Here is a 12,055-nt window from a genome sequence, read left to right as displayed (position 1 = left end):
AATGCACTGCAAACTACGCAGACACCTGGTGTGAGGCGAGGCGAGGCGAGGCGAGGAAGCCCACATCGCTACCAGTGGCGCCCTCCAGCACGACACTGCCACACCCCGCACAGGCCCTCCGCTGAACACCAGGGACAAGATGCGTCCTCCGCTATTGTCGAAGGCTGCACGCGCCCAGCGAATGACAGGGGGTGCAACGAGCAGCAGTGCGTCTCAAACACGCGGCGGTGCGCCCGCCAATTCGGCCGTCGCTCTGCTGGGACCCCGGGCGCGCCTCCCCGCGCCGTCCTCGAGGAACTGGCGGTTGCGGAAGGAAGCGCTTTCGTCAAATGCGGCCGAAAACTAACATTTTGTGTGTTGGGAGAAAAGCCGAACGCGAATTCTGCCGTGCTCCTACATTAGATGAGCGCCAACGGCCATACCATGATGAATACACCGGTTCTCGTCCGATCACCGAAGTTAAGCATCATCGGGCCCGGCTAGTACTTGGATGGGTGACCGCCTGGGAAACCCGGATGCTGTTGGCTCCCTTCCTTTTGTTTTTTTGTTATGTCGCCAGCCCAATTTTCAAACTACCTTTCTGTTGTGACAAAGATGCTTCCTTAAGCCTTTTAAACTACTGTAATGGTACGAAAATGCAGTAATTAACTCAGTTTGAGGGAGAATGTGCTAACCAAGTTTGCCAAGAAGACTTTGAAAACGACAAAACAGTACGAATCGGCAGGTGATTTCTGAAATACGTCACCGCCTATTGTTGTGTAGGAGTGTAGAGTTCCAAATTTGATTTGTAACCACGAATGCATTCCTTAGTCGTCTCGTCTCGTCCCGCAGACGTTTGTCGTGCTTGCGCTGTCATATGGACCACGACCCGAGCGGCAGCGAGCGGCAGTCGAGCAAAGTCGGGACAAGTCGGGACGGGGACAGGGACAGGGATAGGAATGGTGCGAATGCACTGCAAACTACGCAGACACCTGGTGTGAGGCGAGGCGAGGCGAGGCGAGGAAGCCCACATCGCTACCAGTGGCGCCCTCCAGCACGACACTGCCACACCCCGCACAGGCCCTCCGCTGAACACCAGGGACAAGATGCGTCCTCCGCTAGTGTCGAAGGCTGCACGCGCCCAGCGAATGACAGGGGGTGCAACGAGCAGCAGTGCGTCTCACACACGCGCCGGTGCGCCCGCCAATTCGGCCGTCGCTCTGCTGGGACGCCGGGCGCGCCTCCCCGCGCCGTCCTCGAGGAACTGGCGGTTGCGGAAGGAAGCGCTTTCGTCAAATGCGGCCGAAAACTAACATTTTGTGTGTTGGGAGAAAAGCCGAACGCGAATTCTGCCGTGCTCCTACATTAGATGAGCGCCAACGGCCATACCATGATGAATACACCGGTTCTCGTCCGATCACCGAAGTTAAGCATCATCGGGCCCGGCTAGTACTTGGATGGGTGACCGCCTGGGAAACCCGGGTGCTGTTGGCTCCCTTCCTTTTGTTTTTTTGTTATGTCGCCAGCCCAATTTTCAAACTACCTTTCTGTTGTGACAAAGATGCTTCCTTAAGCCTTTTAAACTACTGTAATGGTACGAAAATGCAGTAATTAACTCAGTTTGAGGGAGAATGTGCTAACCAAGTTTGCCAAGAAGACTTTGAAAACGACAAAACAGTACGAATCGGCAGGTGATTTCTGAAATACGTCACCGCCTATTGTTGTGTAGGAGTGTAGAGTTCCAAATTTGATTTGTAACCACGAATGTATTCCTTAGTCGTCTCATCTCGTCCCGCAGACGTTTGTCGTGCTTGCGCTGTCATATGGACCACGACCCGAGCGGCAGCGAGCGGCAGTCGAGCAAAGTCGGGACAAGTCGGGACGGGGACAGGGACAGGGATAGGAATGGTGCGAATGCACTGCAAACTACGCAGACACCTGGTGTGAGGCGAGGCGAGGAAGCCCACATCGCTACCAGTGGGCCCTCCAGCACGACACTGCCACACCCCGCACAGGCCCTCCGCTGTTCACCAGGGACAAGATGCGTCCTCCGCTAGTGTCGAAGGCTGCACGCGCCCAGCGAATGACAGGGGGTGCAACGAGCAGCAGAGCGTCTCACACACGCGGCGGTGCGCCCGCCAATTCGGCCGTCGCTCTGCTGGGACGCCGGGCGCGCCTCCCCGCGCCGTCCTCGAGGAACTGGCGGTTGCGGAAGGAAGCGCTTTCGTCAAATGCGTCCGAAAACTAACATTTTGTGTGTTGGGAGAAAAGCCGAACGCGAATTCTGCCGTGCTCCTACATTAGATGAGCGCCAACGGCCATACCATGATGAATACACCGGTTCTCGTACGATCGCCGAAGTTAAGCATCATCGGGCCCGGCTCGTACTTGGATGGGTGACCGCCTGGGAAACCCGGGTGCTGTTGGCTCCCTTCCTTTTGTTTTTTTATTATGTCGCCAGCCCAATTTTCAAACTACCTTTCTGTTGTGACAAAGATGCTTCCTTAAGCCTTTTAAACTACTGTAATGGTACGAAATTGCAGTAATTAACTCAGTTTGAGGGAGAATGTGCTAACCAAGTTTGCCAAGAAGACTTTGAAAACGACAAAACAGTACGAATCGGCAGGTGATTTCTGAAATACGTCACCGCCTATTGTTGTGTAGGAGTGTAGAGTTCCAAATTTGATTTGTAACCACGAATTTATTCCTTAGTCGTCTCGTCTCGTCTCGTCCCGCAGACGTTTGTCGTGCTTGCGCTGTCATATGGACCACGACCCGAGCGGCAGCGAGCGGCAGTCGAGCAAAGTCGGGACAAGTCGGGACGGGGACAGGGACAGGGATAGGAATGGTGCGAATGCACTGCAAACTACGCAGACACCTGGTGTGAGGCGAGGCGAGGAAGCCCACATCGCTACCAGTGGCGCCCTCCAGCACGACACTGCCACACCCCGCACAGGCCCTCCGCTGTTCACCAGGGACAAGATGCGTCCACCGCTAGTGCCGAAGGCTGCACGCGCCCAGCGAATGACAGGGGGTGCAACGAGCAGCAGTGCGTCTCACACACGCGGCGGTGCGCCCGCAAATTCGGCCGTCGCTCTGCTGGGACGCCGGGCCCGCCTCCCCGCGCCGTCCTCGAGGAACTGGCGGTTGCGGAAGAAAGCGCTTTCGTCAAATGCGGCCGAAAACTAACATTTTGTGTGTTGGGAGAAAAGCCGAAAGCGAATTCTGCCGTGCTCCTACATTAGATGAGCGCCAACGGCCATACCATGATGAATACACCGGTTCTCGTCCGATCACCGAAGTTAAGCATCATCGGGCCCGGCTCGTACTTGGATGGGTGACCGCCTGTGAAACCCGGGTGCTGTTGGCTCCCTTCCTTTCGTTTTTTTGTTATGTCGCCAGCCCAATTTTCAAACTACCTTTCTGTTGTGACAAAGATGCGTCCATAAGCCTTTTAAACTACTGTAATGGTACGAAAATGCAGTAATTAACTCAGTTTGAGGGAGAATGTGCTAACCAAGTTTGCCAAGAAGACTTTGAAAACGACAAAACAGTACGAATCGGCAGGTGATTTCTGAAATACGTCACCGCCTATTGTTGTGTAGGAGTGTAGAGTTCCAAATTTGATTTGTAACCACGAATGCATTCCTTAGTCGTCTCGTCTCGTCCCGCAGACGTTTGTCGTGCTTGCGCTGTCATATGGACCACGACTCGAGCGGCAGCGGGCGGCAGTCGAGCAAAGTCGGGACAAGTCGGGACGGGGACAGGGACAGGGATAGGAATGGTGCGAATGCACTGCAAACTACGCAGACACCTGGTGTGAGGCGAGGCGAGGCGAGGCGAGGTGAGGAAGCCCACATCGCTACCAGTGGCGCCCTCCAGCACGACACTGCCACACCCCGCACAGGCCCTCCGCTGAACACCAGGGACAAGATGCGTCCTCCGCTAGTGTCGAAGGCTGCACGCGCCCAGCGAATGACAGGGGGTGCAACGAGCAGCAGTGCGTCTCACACACGCGGCGGTGCGCCCGCCAATTCGGCCGTCGCTCTGCTGGGACGCCGGGCGCGCCTCCCCGCGCCGTCCTCGAGGAACTGGCGGTTGCGGAAGGAAGCGCTTTCGTCAAATGCGGCCGAAAACTAACATTTTGTGTGTTTGGAGAAAAGCCGAACGCGAATTCTGCCGTGCTCCTACATTACATGAGCGCCAACGGCCATACCATGATGAATACAACGGTTCTCGTCCGATCACCGAAGTTAAGCATCATCGGGCCCGGCTCGTACTTGGATGGGTGACCGCCTGGGAAACCCGGGTGCGGTTGGCTCCCTTATTTTTGTTTTTTTGTTATGTCGCCAGCCCAATTTTCAAACTACCTTTCTGTTGTGACAAAGATGCTTCCTTAAGCCTTTTAAACTACTGTAATGGTACGAAAATGCAGTAATTAACTCAGTTTGAGGGAGAATGTGCTAACCAAGTTTGCCAAGAAGACTTTGAAAACGACAAAACAGTACGAATCGGCAGGTGATTTCTGAAATACGTCACCGCCTATTGTTGTGTAGGAGTGTAGAGTTCCAAATTTGATTTGTAACCACGAATGTATTCCTTAGTCGTCTCGTCTCGTCCCGCAGACTTTTGTCGTGCTTGCGCTGTCATATGGACCACGACCCGAGCGGCAGCGAGCGGCAGTCGAGCAAAGTCGGGACAAGTCGGGACGGGGACAGGGACAGGGATAGGAATGGTGCGAATGCACTGCAAACTACGCAGACACCTGGGGTGAGGCGAGGCGAGGAAGCCCACATCGCTACCAGTGGCGCCCTCCAGCACGACACTGCCACACCCCGCACAGGCCCTCCGCTGAACACCAGGGACAAGATGCGTCCTCCGCTAGTGTCGAAGGCTGCACGCGCCCAGCGAATGACAGGAGGTGCAACGAGCAGCAGTGCGTCTCACACACGCGGCGGTGCGCCCGCCAATTCGGCCGTCGCTCTGCTGGGACGCCGGGCGCGCCTCCCCGCGCCGTCCTCGAGGAACTGGCGGTTGCGGAAGGAAGCGCTTTCGTCAAATGCGGCCGAAAACTAACATTTTGTGTGTTGGGAGAAAAGCCGAACGCGAATTCTGCCGTGCTCCTACATTAGATGAGCGCCAACGGCCATACCATGATGAATACACCGGTTCTCGTCCGATCACCGAAGTTAAGCATCATCGGGCCCGGCTAGTACTTGGATGGGTGACCGCCTGGGAAACCCGGGTGCTGTTGGCTCCCTTCCTTTTGTTTTTTTGTTATGTCGCCAGCCCAATTTTCAAACTACCTTTCTGTTGTGACAAAGATGCTTCCTTAAGCCTTTTAAACTACTGTAATGGTACGAAAATGAAGTAATTAACTCAGTTTGAGGGAGAATGTGCTAACCAAGTTTGCCAAGAAGACTTTGAAAACGACAAAACAGTACGAATCGGCAGGTGATTTCTGAAATACGTCACCGCCTATTGTTGTGTAGGAGTGTAGAGTTCCAAATTTGATTTGTAACCACGAATGTATTCCTTAGTCGTCTCGTCTCGTCCCGCAGACGTTTGTCGTGCTTGCGCTGTCATATGGACCACGACCCGAGCGGCAGCGAGCGGCAGTCGAGCAAAGTCGAAACAAGTCGGGACGGGGACAGGGACAGGGATAGGAATGGTGCGAATGCACTGCAAACTACGCAGACACCTGGTGTGAGGCGAGGCGAGGCGAGGCGGGGCGAGGAAGCCCACATCGCTACCAGTGGCGCCCTCCAGCACGACACTGCCACACCCCGCACAGGCCCTCCGCTGAACACCAGGGACAAGATGCGTCCTCCGCTAGTGTCGAAGGCTGCACGCGCCCAGCGAATGACAGGGGGTGCAACGAGCAGCAGTGCGTCTCACACACGCGGCGGTGCGCCCGCCAATTCGGCCGTCGCTCTGCTGGGACGCCGGGCGCCCCTCCCCTCGCCGTCCTCGAGGAACTGGCGGTTGCGGAAGGAAGCGCTTTCGTCAAATGCGGCCGAAAACTAACATTTTGTGTGTTGTGAGAAAAGCCGAACGCGAATTCTGCCGTGCTCCTACATTAGATGAGCGCCAACGGCCATACCATGATGAATACACCGGTTCTCGTCCGATCACCGAAGTTAAGCATCATCGGGCCCGGCTAGTACTTGGATGGGTTACCGCCTGGGAAACCCGGGTGCTGTTGGCTCCCTTCCTTTTGTTTTTTTGTTATGTCGCCAGCCCAATTTTCAAACTACCTTTCTGTTGTGACAAAGATGCTTCCTTAAGCCTTTTAAACTACTGTAATGGTACGAAAATGCAGTAATTAACTCAGTTTGAGGGAGAATGTGCTAACCAAGTTTGCCAAGAAGACTTTGAAAACGACAAAACAGTACGAATCGGCAGGTGATTTCTGAAATACGTCACCGCCTATTGTTGTGTAGGAGTGTAGAGTTCCAAATTTGATTTGTAACCACGAATGTATTCCTTAGTCGTCTCGTCTCGTCCCGCAGACGTTTGTCGTGCTTGCGCTGTCATATGGACCACGACCCGAGCGGCAGCGAGCGACAGTCGAGCAAAGTCGGGACAAGTCGGGACGGGGACAGGGACAGGGATAGGAATGGTGCGAATGCACTGCAAACTACGCAGACACCTGGTGTGAGGCGAGGCGAGGCGAGGCGAGGCGGGGCGAGGAAGCCCACATCGCTACCAGTGGCGCCCTCCAGCACGACACTGCCACACCCCGCACAGGCCCTCCGCTGAACACCAGGGACAAGATGCGTCCTCCGCTAGTGTCGAAGGCTGCACGCGCCCAGCGAATGACAGGGGGTGCAACGAGCAGCAGTGCGTCTCACACACGCGGCGGTGCGCCCGCCAATTCGGCCGTCGCTCTGCTGGGACGCCGGGCGCCCCTCCCCGCGCCGTCCTCGAGGAACTGGCGGTTGCGGAAGGAAGCGCTTTCGTCAAATGCGGCCGAAAACTAACATTTTGTATGTTGGGAGAAAAGCCGAACGCGAATTCTGCCGTGCTCCTACATTAGATGAGCGCGAACGGCCATACCATGATGAATACACCGGTTCTCGTCCGATCACCGAGGTTAAGCATCATCGGGCCCGGCTAGTACTTGGATGGGTGACCGCCTGGGAAACCCGGGTGCTGTTGGCTCCCTTCCTTTTGTTGTTTTGTTATGTCGCCAGCCCAATTTTCAAACTACCTTTCTGTTGTGACAAAGCTGCTTCCTTAAGCCTTTTAAACTACTGTAATGGTACGAAAATGCAGTAATTAACTCAGTTTGAGGGAGAATGTGCTAACCAAGTTTGCCAAGAAGACTTTGAAAACGACAAAACAGTACGAATCGGCAGGTGATTTCTGAAATACGTCACCGCCTATTGTTGTGTAGGAGTGTAGAGTTCCAAATTTGATTTGTAACCACGAATGTATTCCTTAGTCGTCTCGTCTCGTCCCGCAGACGTTTGTCGTGCTTGCGCTGTCATATGGACCACGACCCGAGCGTCAGCGAGCGGCAGTCGAGCAAAGTCGGGACAAGTCGGGACGGGGACAGGGACAGGGATAGGAATGGTGCGAATGCACTGCAAACTACGCAGACACCTGGTGTGAGGCGAGGCGAGGAAGCCCACATCGCTACCAGTGGGCCCTCCAGCACGACACTGCCACACCCCGCACAGGCCCTCCGCTGAACACCAGGGACAAGATGCGTCCTCCGCTAGTGTCGAAGGCTGCACGCGCCCAGCGAATGACAGGGGGTGCAACGAGCAGCAGTGCGTCTCACACACGCGGCGGTGCGCCCGCCAATTCGGCCGTCGCTCTGCTGGGACGCCGGGCGCGCCTCCCCGCGCCGTCCTCGAGGAACTGGCGGTTGCGGAAGGAAGCGCTTTCGTCAAATGCGGCCGAAAACTAACATTTTGTGTGTTGGGAGAAAAGCCGAACGCGAATTCTGCCGTGCTCCTACATTAGATGAGCGCCAACGGCCATACCATGAAGAATACACCGGTTCTCGTCCGATCACCGAAGTTAAACATCATCGGGACCGGCTAGTACTTGGATGCGTGACCGCCTGGGAAACCCGGGTGCTGTTGGCTCCCTTCCTTTTGTTTTTCTGTTATGTCGCCAGCCCAATTTTCAAACTACCTTTCTGTTGTGACAAAGATGCTTCCTTAAGCCTTTTAAATTACTGTAATGGTACGAAAATGCCGTAATAAACTCAGTTTGAGGGAGAATGTGCTAACCAAGTTTGCCAAGAAGACTTTGAAAACGACATAACCGTACGAATCGGCAGGTGATTTCTGAAATACGTCACCGCCTATTGTTGTGTAGGAGTGTAGAGTTCCAAATTTGATTTGTAACCACGAATGTATTCCTTAGTCGTCTCGTCTCGTCCCGTAGACGTTTGTCGTGCTTGCGCTGTCATATGTACCACGACCCGAGCGGCAGTCGAGCAAAGTCGGGACAAGTCGGGACGGGGACAGGGACAGGGATAGGAATGGTGCGAATGCACTGCAAACTACGCAGACACCTGGTGTGAGGCGAGGCGAGGAAGCCCACATCGCTACCAGTGGGCCCTCCAGCACGACACTGCCACACCCCGCACAGGCCCTCCGCTGAACACCAGGGACAAGATGCGTCCTCCGCTAGTGTCGAAGGCTGCACGCGCCCAGCGAATGACAGGGGGTGCAACGAGCAGCAGTGCGTCTCACACACGCGGCGGTGCGCCCGCCAATTCGGTCGTCGCCGTGCTGGGACGCCGGGCGCGCCTCCCCGCGTCGTCCTCGAGGAACTGGCGGTTGCGGAAGGAAGCGCTTTCGTCAAATGCGGCCGAAAACTAACATTTTGTGTGTTGGGAGAAAAGCCGAACGCGAATTCTGCCGTGCTCCTACATTAGATGAGCGCCAACGGCCATACCATGATGAATACACCGGTTCTCGTCCGATCACCGAAGTTAAGCATCATCGGGCCCGGCTAGTACTTGGATGGGTGACCGCCTGGGAAACCCGGGTGCTGTTGGCTCCCTTCCTTTTGTTGTTTTGTTATGTCGCCAGCCCAATTTTCAAACTACCTTTCTGTTGTGACAAAGATGCTTCCTTAAGCCTTTTAAACTACTGTAATGGTACGAAAATGCAGTAATTAACTCAGTTTGAGGGAGAATGTGCTAACCAAGTTTGCCAAGAAGACTTTGAAAACGACAAAACAGTACGAATCGGCAGGTGATTTCTGAAATACGTCACCGCCTATTGTTGTGTAGGAGTGTAGAGTTCCAAATTTGATTTGTAACCACGAATGTATTCCTTAGTCGTCTCGTCTCGTCCCGCAGACGTTTGTCGTGCTTGCGCTGTCATATGGACCACGACCAGAGCGGCAGCGAGCGGCAGTCGAGCAAAGTCGGGACAAGTCGGGACGGGGACAGGGACAGGGATAGGAATGGTGCGAATGCACTGCAAACTACGCAGACACCTGGTGTGAGGCGAGGCGAGGCGAGGCGAGGCGAGGAAGCCCACATCGCTACCAGTGGCGCCCTCCAGCACGACACTGCCACACCCCGCACAGGCCCTCCGCTGAACACCAGGGACAAGATGCGTCCTCCGCTAGTGTCGAAGGCTGCACGCGCCCAGCGAATGACAGGGGGTGCAACGAGCAGCAGTGCGTCTCACACACGAGGCGGTGCGCCCGCCAATTCGGCCGTCACTCTGCTGGGACGCCGGGCGCGCCTCGCCGCGCCGTCCTCGAGGAACTGGCGGTTGCGGAAGGAAGCGCTTTCGTCAAATGCGGCCGAAAACTAACATTTTGTGTGTTGGGAGAAAAGCCGAACGCGAATTCTGCCGTGCTCCTACATTAGATGAGCGCCAACGGCCATACCATGATGAATACACCGGTTCTCGTCCGATCACCGAAGTTAAGCATCATCGGGCCCTGCTCGTACTTGGATGGGTGACCGCCTGGGAAACCCGGGTGCTGTTGGCTCCCTTCCTTTTGTTTTTTTGTTATGTCGCCAGCCCAATTTTCAAACTACCTTTCTCTTGTGACAAAGATGCTTCCTTAAGCCTTTTAAACTACTGTAATGGTACGAAAATGCAGTAATTAACTCAGTTTGAGGGAGAATGTGCTAACCACGTTTGCCAAGAAGACTTTGAAAACGACAAAACAGTACGAATCGGCAGGTGATTTCTGAAATACGTCACAGCCTATTGTTGTGTAGGAGTGTAGAGTTCCTAATTTGATTTGTAACCACGAATGTATTCCTTAGTCGTCTCGTCTCGTCCCGCAGACGTTTGTCGTGCTTGCGCTGTCATATGGACCACGACCCGAGCGGCAGCGAGCGGCAGTCGAGCAAAGTCGGGACAAGTCGGGACGGGGACAGGGACAGGGATAGGAATGGTGCGAATGCACTGCAAACTACGCAGACACCTGGTGTGAGGCGAGGCGAGGCGAGGCGAGGCGAGGCGAGGAAGCCCACATCGCTACCAGTGGCGCCCTCCTGCACGACACTGCCACACCCCGCACAGGCCCTCCGCTGAACACCAGGGACAAGATGCGTCCTCCGCTAGTGTCGAAGGCTGCACGCGCCCAGCGAATGACAGGGGGTGCAACGAGCAGCAGTGCGTCTCACACACGCGGCGGTGCGCCCGCCAATTCGGCCGTCGCTCTGCTAGGACGCCGGGCGCGCCTCCCCGCGCCGCCCTCGAGGAACTGGCGGTTGCGGAAGGAAGCGCTTTCGTCAAATGCGGCCGAAAACTAACATTTGGTGTGTTGGGAGTAAAGCCGAACGCGAATTCTGCCGTGCTCCTACATTAGATGAGCGCCAACGGCCATACCATGATGAATACACCGGTTCTCGTCCGATCACCGAAGTTAAGCATCATCGGGCCCGGCTAGTACTTGGATGGGTGACCGCCTGGGAAACCCGGGTGCTGTTGGCTCCCTTCCTGTTTTTTTTTTGTTATGTCGCCAACCCAATTTTCAAACTACTTTTCTGTTGTGACAAAGATGCTTCCTTGAGCCTTTTAAACTACTGTAATGGTACGAAAATGCAGTAATTAACTCAGTTTAAGGGAGAATGTGCTAACCAAGTTTGCCAAGAAGACTTTGAAAACGACAAAACAGTACGAATCGGCAGGTGATTTCTGAAATACGTCACCGCCTATTGTTGTGTAAGAGTGTAGAGTTCCAAATTTGATTTGTAACCACGAATTTATTCCTTAGTCGTCTCGTCTCGTCCCGCAGACGTTTGTCGTGCTTGCGCTGTCATATGGACCACGATCCGAGCGGCAGCGAGCGGCAGTCGAGCAAAGTCGGGACAAGTCGGGACGGGGACAGGGACAGGGTTAGGAATGGTGCGAATGCACTGCAAACTACGCAGACACCTGGTGTGAGGCGAGGCGAGGAAGCCCACATCGCTACCAGTGGCGCCCTCCAGCACGACACTGCCACTCCCCGCACAGGCCCTCCGCTGAACACCAGGGACAAGATGCGTCCTCCGCTAGTGTCGAAGGCTGCACGCGGCCAGCGAATGACAGGGGGTGCAACGAGCAACAGTGCGGCTCACACACGCGGCGGTGCGCCCGCCAATTCGGCCGTCGCTCTGCTGGGACGCCGGGCGCGCCTCCCCGCGCCGTCCTCGAGGAACTGGCGGTTGCGGAAGGAAGCGCTTTCGTCAAATGCGGCCGAAAACTAACATTTTGTGTGTTGGGAGAAAAGCCGAACGCGAATTCTGCCGTGCTCCTACATTAGATGAGCGCCAACGCCCATACCATGATGAATACACCGGTTCTCGTCCGATCACCGAAGTTAAGCATCATCGGGCCAGGCTAGTACTTCGATGGGTGAACGCCTGGGAAACCCGGGTGCTGTTGGCTCCCTTCCTTTTGTTTTTTTGTTATGTCGCCGGCCCAATTTTCAAACTACCTTTCTGTTGTGACAAAGATGCTTCCTTAAGCCTTTTAAACTACTGTAATGGTACGAAAATGCAGTAATTAACTCAGTTTGAGGGAGAATGTGCTAACCCAGTTTGCCAAGAAGACTTTGAAAACGACAAAACAGTACGAATCGGCAGGTGATTTCTGAA

The 12,055-nt window shown here is 55.0% G+C and overlaps 13 non-coding genes across 13 annotated transcripts; all 13 read left to right on the top strand.

The window, feature by feature from the left end:
- The first annotated feature begins 408 nt into the window (after positions 1-408).
- On the top strand, positions 409-527 carry LOC126186394 (5S ribosomal RNA). The gene has a single exon (XR_007537489.1). It is a non-coding gene; the product is annotated as a 5S ribosomal RNA (ribosomal RNA).
- An 827-nt stretch (positions 528-1,354) lies between these two features.
- On the top strand, positions 1,355-1,473 carry LOC126186081 (5S ribosomal RNA). The gene has a single exon (XR_007537246.1). It is a non-coding gene; the product is annotated as a 5S ribosomal RNA (ribosomal RNA).
- An 816-nt stretch (positions 1,474-2,289) lies between these two features.
- Positions 2,290-2,408, top strand: LOC126185268 (5S ribosomal RNA). Its single transcript, XR_007537030.1, has one exon. It is a non-coding gene; the product is annotated as a 5S ribosomal RNA (ribosomal RNA).
- An 822-nt stretch (positions 2,409-3,230) lies between these two features.
- On the top strand, positions 3,231-3,349 carry LOC126186510 (5S ribosomal RNA). Its single transcript, XR_007537600.1, has one exon. It is a non-coding gene; the product is annotated as a 5S ribosomal RNA (ribosomal RNA).
- Positions 3,350-4,181: 832 nt separating this feature from the next.
- LOC126185346 (5S ribosomal RNA) lies at positions 4,182-4,300 on the top strand. Its single transcript, XR_007537106.1, has one exon. It is a non-coding gene; the product is annotated as a 5S ribosomal RNA (ribosomal RNA).
- An 817-nt stretch (positions 4,301-5,117) lies between these two features.
- On the top strand, positions 5,118-5,236 carry LOC126186069 (5S ribosomal RNA). The gene has a single exon (XR_007537245.1). It is a non-coding gene; the product is annotated as a 5S ribosomal RNA (ribosomal RNA).
- An 832-nt stretch (positions 5,237-6,068) lies between these two features.
- Positions 6,069-6,187, top strand: LOC126186292 (5S ribosomal RNA). Its single transcript, XR_007537391.1, has one exon. It is a non-coding gene; the product is annotated as a 5S ribosomal RNA (ribosomal RNA).
- Positions 6,188-7,024: 837 nt separating this feature from the next.
- Positions 7,025-7,143, top strand: LOC126185266 (5S ribosomal RNA). The gene has a single exon (XR_007537028.1). It is a non-coding gene; the product is annotated as a 5S ribosomal RNA (ribosomal RNA).
- Positions 7,144-7,959: 816 nt separating this feature from the next.
- On the top strand, positions 7,960-8,078 carry LOC126185423 (5S ribosomal RNA). The gene has a single exon (XR_007537178.1). It is a non-coding gene; the product is annotated as a 5S ribosomal RNA (ribosomal RNA).
- Positions 8,079-8,884: 806 nt separating this feature from the next.
- LOC126186058 (5S ribosomal RNA) lies at positions 8,885-9,003 on the top strand. Its single transcript, XR_007537244.1, has one exon. It is a non-coding gene; the product is annotated as a 5S ribosomal RNA (ribosomal RNA).
- Positions 9,004-9,835: 832 nt separating this feature from the next.
- On the top strand, positions 9,836-9,954 carry LOC126185290 (5S ribosomal RNA). Its single transcript, XR_007537051.1, has one exon. It is a non-coding gene; the product is annotated as a 5S ribosomal RNA (ribosomal RNA).
- An 837-nt stretch (positions 9,955-10,791) lies between these two features.
- On the top strand, positions 10,792-10,910 carry LOC126186047 (5S ribosomal RNA). Its single transcript, XR_007537243.1, has one exon. It is a non-coding gene; the product is annotated as a 5S ribosomal RNA (ribosomal RNA).
- An 817-nt stretch (positions 10,911-11,727) lies between these two features.
- On the top strand, positions 11,728-11,846 carry LOC126185337 (5S ribosomal RNA). Its single transcript, XR_007537097.1, has one exon. It is a non-coding gene; the product is annotated as a 5S ribosomal RNA (ribosomal RNA).
- The last annotated feature ends 209 nt before the right edge of the window (positions 11,847-12,055 follow it).

The sequence above is a fragment of the Schistocerca cancellata genome, chromosome 4 (assembly GCF_023864275.1).
Source record: "Schistocerca cancellata isolate TAMUIC-IGC-003103 chromosome 4, iqSchCanc2.1, whole genome shotgun sequence".
Classification (NCBI taxonomy): domain Eukaryota; kingdom Metazoa; phylum Arthropoda; class Insecta; order Orthoptera; family Acrididae; genus Schistocerca; species Schistocerca cancellata.
This window is presented reverse-complemented; position numbering and strand designations above follow the sequence as displayed.